The 10,000-nt window shown below is 34.5% G+C and overlaps 1 long non-coding RNA gene and 1 pseudogene across 1 annotated transcript; one reads left to right on the plus strand and one right to left on the minus strand.

Moving 5' to 3' along the window:
• Positions 1 to 10,000, minus strand: part of LOC138039770 (uncharacterized) — a 19,838-nt pseudogene that overhangs the window by 5,043 nt on the left and 4,795 nt on the right.
• On the plus strand, positions 9,125 to 9,984 carry LOC138042047 (uncharacterized). Its single transcript, XR_011130916.1, has 2 exons — positions 9,125 to 9,245; positions 9,712 to 9,984. It is a non-coding gene; the product is annotated as an uncharacterized lncRNA (long non-coding RNA).

Genomic DNA, 10,000 nt, shown 5'->3' on the forward strand with positions numbered 1-10,000 from the left:
CTCGACTGGATTGTCCTTTTCCAGTTACCATATATTTATGGCAATTGAGTATTGTCTCTGCCCTTGAAGGATATAATGTCAGAGGAACTGCACCTAAAACATACAGCATAGCCTAAAATAGGTCATTCTCTGGTGACTGTTTATTGTATGCTATATATTTATTGAAAATTTAGTATAAGTACATTGTACTATGTGTCTGTACATCACTTAAAGTATTAACATGGAGGTTGGGCAGAGGGAATATTGATCAAAGCTCATTATGGTAACTGTGAATGACTCAACTGACCAGCTTTATTTCAGTGTCATCTCCTTTTCACACTGGTATAAATTACTTGAAAAATAGACCGCTGATAAGTCGTAAACTGTGCTCATGTCCTTGAACAGTCCTTAAGGTTGGCCATAATTTATAATTATTATGCCTTTCTGTAATTTTAAGTATAGAATTCCTCTCAAATAAAACCTTAAAAACCATAAATTGCTTTTGACAGGGAATAACCATCCACCCTCTTCTTCCCTTTAAAACCAAATTGCATGTACAACACGGAGTTGTCCCAGGTTCCTTCTGAGTGAAACTAGCTGACTGACAGTAGACATCAAAACTGGCAACTATTGTTAAATTCTAAATAAATAGACCAAATGCAGAAATGGGTATTCTTTTGTTTATGTGCTAATTAGACTCATCAGCCTCGCTCTCAAGCAACATTTCTTTAGTAGTTTGTCCATGCAACCGCAAGGCTAGTGAGTCTAATTACACGTAGTACATATAAACAAATTAAAGAATTTTTTTGGCCACCACTTACGCATTTGGTCTATAAATATTACTTTCTTGTAACAGAACTGTGTTGAGAAATGCCACAATCTTTATTTTCCTAAGCTTTAAAATATATAATATTACAATATTAAAAACTTACAAGACTGCCCTGGTCCAGATGCATCATGGTTTGTAGCCCTTGAATACAATTGCCGATGCAGTTTGTGAGAGGACTCAAACCCTTGTCCAGAGTATTTGTAGAATGAACGAAATTGTTGCAAGAGCATAGCACTGTGATCTAAAACAAGGAGACTATAATCACCAGTGCCCAAGTGTAGACTGAAAAGCTTCTTTAAAAGAAATCCCCACTCTTTACACTGATGAAAAAAGCATGGAAATGTCATGTTTGATATTAAAATATTAAGAACTGTACTACATGTGTATGTTAAGTTTAAATTTTATCCCTGTTTTTTTTCCTTGTCGTTTCAAACTCATTGAATAATAGTTTCTGAGGTGTAAATTTAGTGGATAATTTTTAGAAACTTATCAGTGTTTTTTATTTTGCTCACTTGTTTGTAACTTTAAGACCTTGCCAGTTAACCTCTTTGGTGCAGAGACAGGAGGAAAAGGTATTTCAGTCAATTTCCTTGGAGAGAAAGCCTTTGGAACCCCCTACAACTCAATGCCTTTGCCATGATGTACACATCTGCTTGCTTTATCTATACTATACATTTATAGATATAGTGATCACATACACATCCAGGAATTTCTTAGTGTGCAAAACCGTGAGTCAGGTGACTTGCCAGGAGATTGTGTAACTGTTACAGTGGCTATTAGTGTTGCTCCAGTTTCTGGCCTTAGTGGCCCCTAAGAAATACACTGTACTACGATATACATATACAATGTATAGAGAAGACATTGTCATCAGCCTCTCAACATATAAACAGTAACATAAGAATGTCTTTTTATTGCATTAAACTTTGTTTTTTGTGTAGAAATGTTACCCTAACATCTTGGATATCAATCAGTTGTTCCTCATGCTGTTCAAACACTCTTTCCCACATGGTGAGGGCAATTTCCCTCCAGTCACAGCTTACCTTAACCAGAGAGGTTTGTCATGAAAAATTTTTTTACATGAAGCATTCTAATAAAAGTAAAGTAAAGTAAAGCAACCATATTTAACGTCGATAACTCGTAACAGTAATTCAACTGACAAACCTGAGGTCGACGGTGCACTCATTTTACTCCCCCCTCTCCATCAGTGCTCCGTTTTACGGGTATTTAAAGCTACTTAACTACACGGAAAGGAAAGAAGTCGAAACAAGGATGTGAGATCCAGGAATCGAACTCAGGACCTCATGCACCAAGGTCGCGCACTAACCGACTGTGCCATCCTTGCTCCTCTAATATTCTTTTGTATGCACTCCTTGAATAATAATTATATGTGTAGCTTACTTTGGCGAAAAAAAAGACTGAAGTTCTGCTGCAAATCTGGCATAGGGATCTGCTTTTTTTGGTTGGGCTTCCTTTGTGGTTCTCTTTCTTTTTTTGGGCTTTGGTGCTATGCGAACAGGATCTTGGTCTTCTTTGTCCACCTCCAAGAAACGTTCTTCGACTTCTGTTTGTTTTGCAAGCCAATAATCTTTCTGCTTATTCAAAAAATCTTTAAGATCTGCATGAACAAATAATAGGTAAGTACAGTAGAAGTAACATATTAAGAGTATAAAATTTAATGTAGCAGTATTATTTTATTGATAGTAAGGGAAATGTCAGTTGGGCAGACAAAAGGTTGCTTTTAAAAATGTAGAGCAGTGTAAGGCTCTTACTTTTAAACAGGACCTGCTCCTTCAGTTTCATGCAGATAGATGTTAAAGGAATTCACATCCTACCTTGAACCCACATTTAATAAAAGATAAATTTACAATACAATAATGATCATAAAGGTACTGCTATCCCTAAACAGATCACCCTGTTTAACAGAGAATCTTTTTATCTGCTATACAATCATTGCACTAACAAAGTGAGCATCAATAATGTATGGACAGATCTAAAGATGCCACTTAATAAACAGGCACAAAATTGACTTTTTCAAAAAAACATCATTGTTCTCATTAACGTTAAATACACTGACATGTTTGGTCCTGTTGATTCTTAATTAGTGCTACAGGCTGCAAAACACATTTATTTTGCAAAGTTAACTTTAAAAAAACTAAAATACAAAAGGGCACCTGTTAAATCATCAAACTTGACTTCCTCCTGTCTTGACCCATAGTCTCTCACAAAAGTTCCCCTTTTGAGGATGTCATTGAAAAACTAAAGTATAAGATAACAAACTGATATTAAATCAATGATAAATAATCACTTACATGTAGTAAAATAAGCAACTGAGACTGAGAAAGGTTGGAATACATTGCTTTTTGCCAAAATTAATATCATCTCTTGGTTATAACTCTGATAGCATGTCATAAAGAAAAGTGTTTAACATACCACTATTCTCTCTTCAAAGTAGGTAACATAATTTAAGACAACTTCTTTAGCAGTGCCAGGGCATTGTTTATAATACTGGGCAACTTTGTCCACAGGAAGAGTTCTCTGAACAATGTTTTCAAAATTCTTGAGCACTTCTCTTTCTGTAGAACCTAGTAAAAAAATGAAAAAACCACTGATCGTTTTAAGTTTTAATGACCAACAAGTGACATAATCACTTCTAATCACTGATGCGTTTTTAATATTATTATGGAACTACCACTACCACTACCACTACTACTACTACTACCACTACATTGTACGCACTACACTGCTACTCAGCTGCTGCTGCTACTTTACTAGTACTACTTAATTCAATGCTATGCAGCAATATAATTTGCACTGCCCTGTTTTTTGTTTTTGGCATGGGCTTCTGAGGATTGTGATACTCAATGCTCTTAGCAGCACTCAATTTTACATTTATGTCACACTAACATCCACTAATCATCAGGAGGACCTGGGTAACATGTGATTTTTGGCAGGAAAGGGATGCTAAAGTTGACTTCTCATGTTTTAAAGTACAATTTCTTTTAGGAAGAAGTTATATTACTGATTCAGGCCACTGATTCAGTCTACATGCACTGTATTATAGCAACCAGAAACTAAGTACCTGAAAGAGATGCCACGTTGATGTTCTGTCTTTCTATTGCAGTAGTTTGCCCTTTCCTCTCTTTTATGGTCACTCGTGGGTAACCTCTACAGTTCTCTCGCCCATACTCTGATAGTGCGTCATTGAGGAGGTCAAGGGTTCCCACACGATATGCAAACAAGCCACGGGAATCCAAAAGCTGCTCAAAGTTCCTCATCTCACAATGTAACAAACAAAGGTTAACGTTGCTCAGATCTTCCTCTAAAAGGAAATTGAGGTCATCTCGGAGGCCTGAGGATCTAACATATACGCTTGACTTAGCTTTTTGTATTACTATGTCGTTAATAGAGGTATACATGAACTACATCATAAGAATTTGACTGCGTCGCATGCATGCTATATTGTTTTAAGGATTGTGTGGAACAAAGTTCCCAAAAAGTCCATTATTTTGTACATTAACATGCTATAAAATTTGTGCTTTAAGATTACATTTGTTGTCACTTCAATGATGAGCTCATTTAGCTCTTGGGGCAAACATGTAGATAAATATGTTTAACTAAAAAAATACATGATTGCAAGTTCGAATGAGGCCTAACACTACTGTGAAGTTTTTGTACCCAGTTATTCCATCAGGGATCAACCCTAGTATTGGAATTGGGCCCACACAAGGACAGAGAAAAACTCTGACCAGGGTGGGATTTGAACCCACGACCTTCGGATTAGATCACCGCTGCTCTACCGACTGAGCTACAAGGCCAGAACGGGAGCTGGCCGTGGGTATGTGAGATGTTATTCACAAGGACAAATTCGGCTCGGCCCAAGCCTAATTTTAGGTGATCGCAAATTATTATCTGTCAGCTAAATGACATTTAAGTGTGAGAAAATATCCTATAGTGCATTAAGTATTTACCCGTATAGCATCACAAAATGCACAGAATTCTGCTTCAAATCCTTTACCACCCAGTTGAAAATTTTCGTCATCTGGTTTGTTCAGGAGCAGTAATAGTGCCTTATAATCTAGAGTAACTGAAAGATAGATTAATCAGGGTTTGGTTAAAATTGTGTACCATAACTTTTATGAATCTGCAAGTTACTGGTACTGATATACAGTCTACCAAAGAACTGTTTGGCTAAACATTGTCTGTATACTAGAAAAATGACATTATTAAAGAACAAATTTCACTAAATTGTAACTTTGACTCAGCAAACACATGAAGCAAGGAGAGAACCCCAACAGGTTCTTAAATAGGAAAATTGAATAGGCGTTCTCTGGTAAAAATTATTAAAAATATGAGCTTTCAACACCAGTCTACTGTCTTTGATGGACAAACATAACTGATAACATCAAACGAACTGTTAAAATATTTAAATATATGATATGCATAAATTAAAAATATGTAGGAAGAATGTTCAGAGGAATGCTCAAAATGCATTAAGATTAGTGTTTGTTTAAAAGAATGTTTTATTGTGTAGAGAGTGGGCATGAATTGTTGTGCCTCAACAATAATTTTTACAAGAGAACACCTATTCAATTTTACTCTGATCAATCCTGGTCACGGATCCTCGATATTTCTTAAATAGTGTTGTTTTTGGTTACAATGTGCACCTATGTCAGTCTCTTAAACTCTTCCTACTACTTTAATAATTATTTAAATCCAAATGTAAAAAAAAACACACACATACACATTTCTCATACATTTCCTAAAATCGCTTTTTAAGAGAAAAAATGCCCAATGTTTCTGTAACAGCACACAAACACAGTCTCTTAGCATGTAGGTTACTTGTTGGAACTCATAGCTGTTATTATTATTATTATTATTATTATTATTATTATTATTATCTGTGAAGGTTTCCGTCTATTGTTTTGTTTTGTTACATTTATGTCTGTTTTTCGTCATCATTAAGTTCTCACATTTCTTTTCGCTCGCACATGTTTTCATTCGATCACGTATCTCCTTCAAGTTAGGTTAAAGCTAGCACTTCAATTTGTTTTCCTGTTCTTTGGACCAAGCCGGGATAGTTATGTAAGTTTCACTCAGTTCTTTGTTGTCATATGGTTCTAGGTAACATTTTATGCAGTTATTTTCTAGATAATTCCGTTTGTATGCTTTACCGTAGCAAACATGTTGTAATTAGTCAACTAGCGTGTCTCATTTCATTCGCTTAGTTTCTTTGTCGTTCAGTTTGCCTTAATCTGTTTGTAGCATATGGATAATTCGTGTTATTTGATTGAGTGATTTTTCCTATTATATCTTCAATTAAGCGCATTTCAATTTAGGGTTCAATTTAGTCTGTTGTATTTTGGTTCGCTATGATTCATGTTATGTAATTAATTTCTTGCATTTTAGATTACGATTATCGAACACCGATCAACAAGAATTCATCATTAAATCACCGTTGACTGATCCTAATTGGTTCTTGTCTTCTCGTGGATTATTCTTGCGTTTGGTTCGAGAAGTCCGTAAAGTCAATCCCTTTCCAACGCCCGACACCTTTTGACCCTTTAAGCGGATCTTGAGAGTCGTGTCCGTTACATTATCATTATCATTATCATTATCACTATTACTATTATTATTATTATTATTGCTGTTGTTGTTGTTGTTACTGTTATTACTATTATTATATAATTCCAAACTCATTTTTTTCTCTGTTAATATAAGTATGGCTGTGCAGTAGTCAACAGTACCTGTAAAAGTGATTTTATGTTTTCCCATCCACAGTTATTCCATGCTTCTTGATCACATTCTTCTGGCAGTTAAGATCTCTTAATAACTGTTTGAGATTTCCTCTATGCAAAAGTTAATTAAGACAAAATAAAACATGATTAACTAAACTTAAATAAGTTTTTTCATATATACAAATGTCTCTATAGACAATTTCCTAAATATTTATCTGATAAAATATACATATCAGTTACATTTCTAAGAGATCACACACTAGATGTGGTGGAATAACATTACGTTGTCCAAAGTATTAAAGGAATTCCTTATCAAAATTGAAGCATGGTTAGTATACTTTTTGTATACAAAGAGTATACACCGTTTGTACCTCACTGTTGTGGTGTACGTATTTAGTATACATCAAATATACATCAAGCAAAATTTCATCTTGCCATTTAAGACTGATGTATACTATTTGTATATATCACCATTGCATCAGGGCTATGATGTATACTGTGTGTATACTACACACCCTCATTAACTCTGTGATGTATACTTCATGTATACATTACAGCTGCATTAAGACTTTAGTGTATAATTTTTGTATACAATGATTGTCCCAAATACCAAAATGTAACTTAACATCAAGAGTAACGTATACTTCGTGTATACATCTAAGCCATGCGATGTACTTGGTTTTCAACATGAGGTATATTTACTGTCTACATTGCTAAAACTGTCTGAATTCGCAACTGATATTGACGACAATACAATTTTTTCAATGATACACTTTGATATCATTACCATAATATCTCAGTTATGAGTAGGTGCATGTGTAAAACATTGATCTTAGGCTCTAGAAATTTTATGTCAAGTTGTAAATGTTAACCAGTCTTACAGCAATTTAGTTAGAAGGCCCCCTTGTAGAACCAGACATATGTAAAATGCTATGTAAAGTTTATCACATAACTATGTAGAGCTATATAAAGGCTATTTCCTGCTCCTTACTATGTAATAACTATGTCACTTGCTACATTACATAGTTCAGTCTGTGTAAAGCATATGCCATTACTATTGCAATACTATTTAAAGGTCACATAGCTCTCAAATAGCTATATAAACACCATTGAAAATCTTCACATAGTTTTTAAATAGCTATATATTGACTATGTTATCTGAAGTCCAAGTATACTTTTCACTTAGTAAAATGCATACTATGCTTTTGGTATGTGATTGTACAGCATAGTTTTCACATAGCACATCAAATGAAGAAAAGTTTACATTGCTTTTACATACTGCTATCTATGTCCTATGGCTTCCTATGCATTTGCTATGTATTGGGATGAAATAGTTTTTACATATTGCTCCCACATAAACAACCAGGAGTGTAACATTTCCATATACTTTACATACTGCTATCTATTTCCTATGTTAAAGCAAAGGCTTGCTATATACTTTATTTACCATGTCTTGGGGTAAAATAGTTTTTACATAGCACTTACTAAACAAAAAACATGAAAAAACCTTACATAGACTTTATATACTGCTATCTATTGCCTATGTTTTGGACCTGTACTGCACCAACTAAAACAAACCAGGAGTTACAACATACATAGACTCTACATACTGGTATCTATTTCCTATGTAAAAGCAAAGGCCTGCTGTATATATTTACTACGCCTTCGGGTAAAATAGTCTTTACATAGCACTCACTAAAAGAAAAAAAAAACAGGAATACAAATCCACATAGACTTTACCTACTACATCTATTTCCTACTGTATGTTGTTTAACATAGAAATTAAGCAAATTCCTAGGATTTCCAACTCATGCCATCAGCAAAACTCAGTGAGTTGGAACTCTAGGAAGTTTTTGGGAATTGAAAGCTAAAAGGGCACTGTGCACTAGGAATATTCCAATCAATAATTCAACTTGAGGGTCACTTGAGTGAGTTGGAATTCTTGAGAATTTTGTGCAATAGCACTGAATGTGCCAGTGAGACAACAATCAAAGTTTAAGTGCCCTTTTAGGATTTGATTTCATCTAGTGCCTTGAAAAAATGACTTCAACTTCAACCTTCAATACATATATATTATACAATGTATAACATTTAACAAGGTTTGGTCTTATTCAAAGCATGCCAATGTGAATATGATATCTTTCGAGTTAATTCACTCTTCGTAATACATGTATTTTGCTTAAAAAATGTCCTTTAAAGGCTCCAAACTTTGAACATAAAATCACTCTGTACACGGAGAAATGAAAAAAAAAGCTTTTATTCCGATGTATTCAATAGATTGTGAGAAATACCAATCAACGGATTACCTTACTCTCTGAGTCTCATAATCGGCCTTATTCCAAAAGGAACATGATGCATTACTCTTGAAAATTACACACTCAAAGTCAGCACTTAATTATTTCAATGAACTCCAGTATCTTTCGAATCTTGCTCATTTAAAATGAATCCGTAAAAAGATTGTCATCCTCCGCCATCTTGGACAACACGTAAGAGATAGGACTGGAAACTAGTGAGTCCTTTTTCGTTTTGGTCAGCAGTCAGCGGTAACCAGTCCAGCTCTTACTAGCTCTTACAGGTTTTGCGCGGTTTTATTCAAACGTTTCATCTACGATCACGCTTTTGTGGTGACGATTTTTTGGTTAGTTTTACTCTTTAAATGCTGATCCACGCAAGGAAATACTCACAACAACTCAAGTTAAAAGGTAAGCGTTGTTGTTGTGGGAATAACATTTGATTTGATGCCTTATTGTCTTCAAAATGAGGAACCATTTACATGCATGTAGAATTCACATTTTCACACCTTCGAGTCAATTTGTGACGTTCGGAGACTCAATTTGGCTTAAATGCTATAGCCCTGTAAAAAGAATTGGTAAACCTTTACAAGAATAATGAAGTTAGATCAAATGGTGAAGCAAATGATTTGGAAAAAAAAGTTCTCATACGGCAAGTTACATGTTTACGATTCACAATTGATTTGTCGTAAAAATGCTAATTTCTGTCACTAAATCAATGCAGAAAATGCCTGAGAAAGCTATTATGGACGTTTGCAAATAGAGACCCAAATTCATGAGTCTACTCTTCACACACGTTAATTGTAATAAAAATGATCAGTGATTTAAAGGAATCTCTACATGCATCATTGAAGTGTATGTACTGTATTTTTTTTAGTTGCCGTGAAAGAGTATAAAGAGACAGCAAGGAAATAAGATCCTTTACAGCAGACAAAAATGCTTAGCAGCCAATTCTGCCTCCTCAACCAGTTATGGTTTGATGTATTTGGGGATCTCTCCTTGCAGACAAGTTTGTTATAGTTCAGTGGTTTATCTGAAATGTTTTAAAGCTTTTTTTGTTTTTAAATTTAAAACAAAAACTCAATCCAAAGATTTTGGTATGAATTAAATGTTTAGGTTCATGCAATAAAAAAATGTAACTGCTTTGAAATCTGTAGTCTATTTTT

This window comes from Montipora capricornis, chromosome 3 (assembly GCF_036669925.1).
Source record: "Montipora capricornis isolate CH-2021 chromosome 3, ASM3666992v2, whole genome shotgun sequence".
Lineage (NCBI taxonomy): Eukaryota > Metazoa > Cnidaria > Anthozoa > Scleractinia > Acroporidae > Montipora > Montipora capricornis.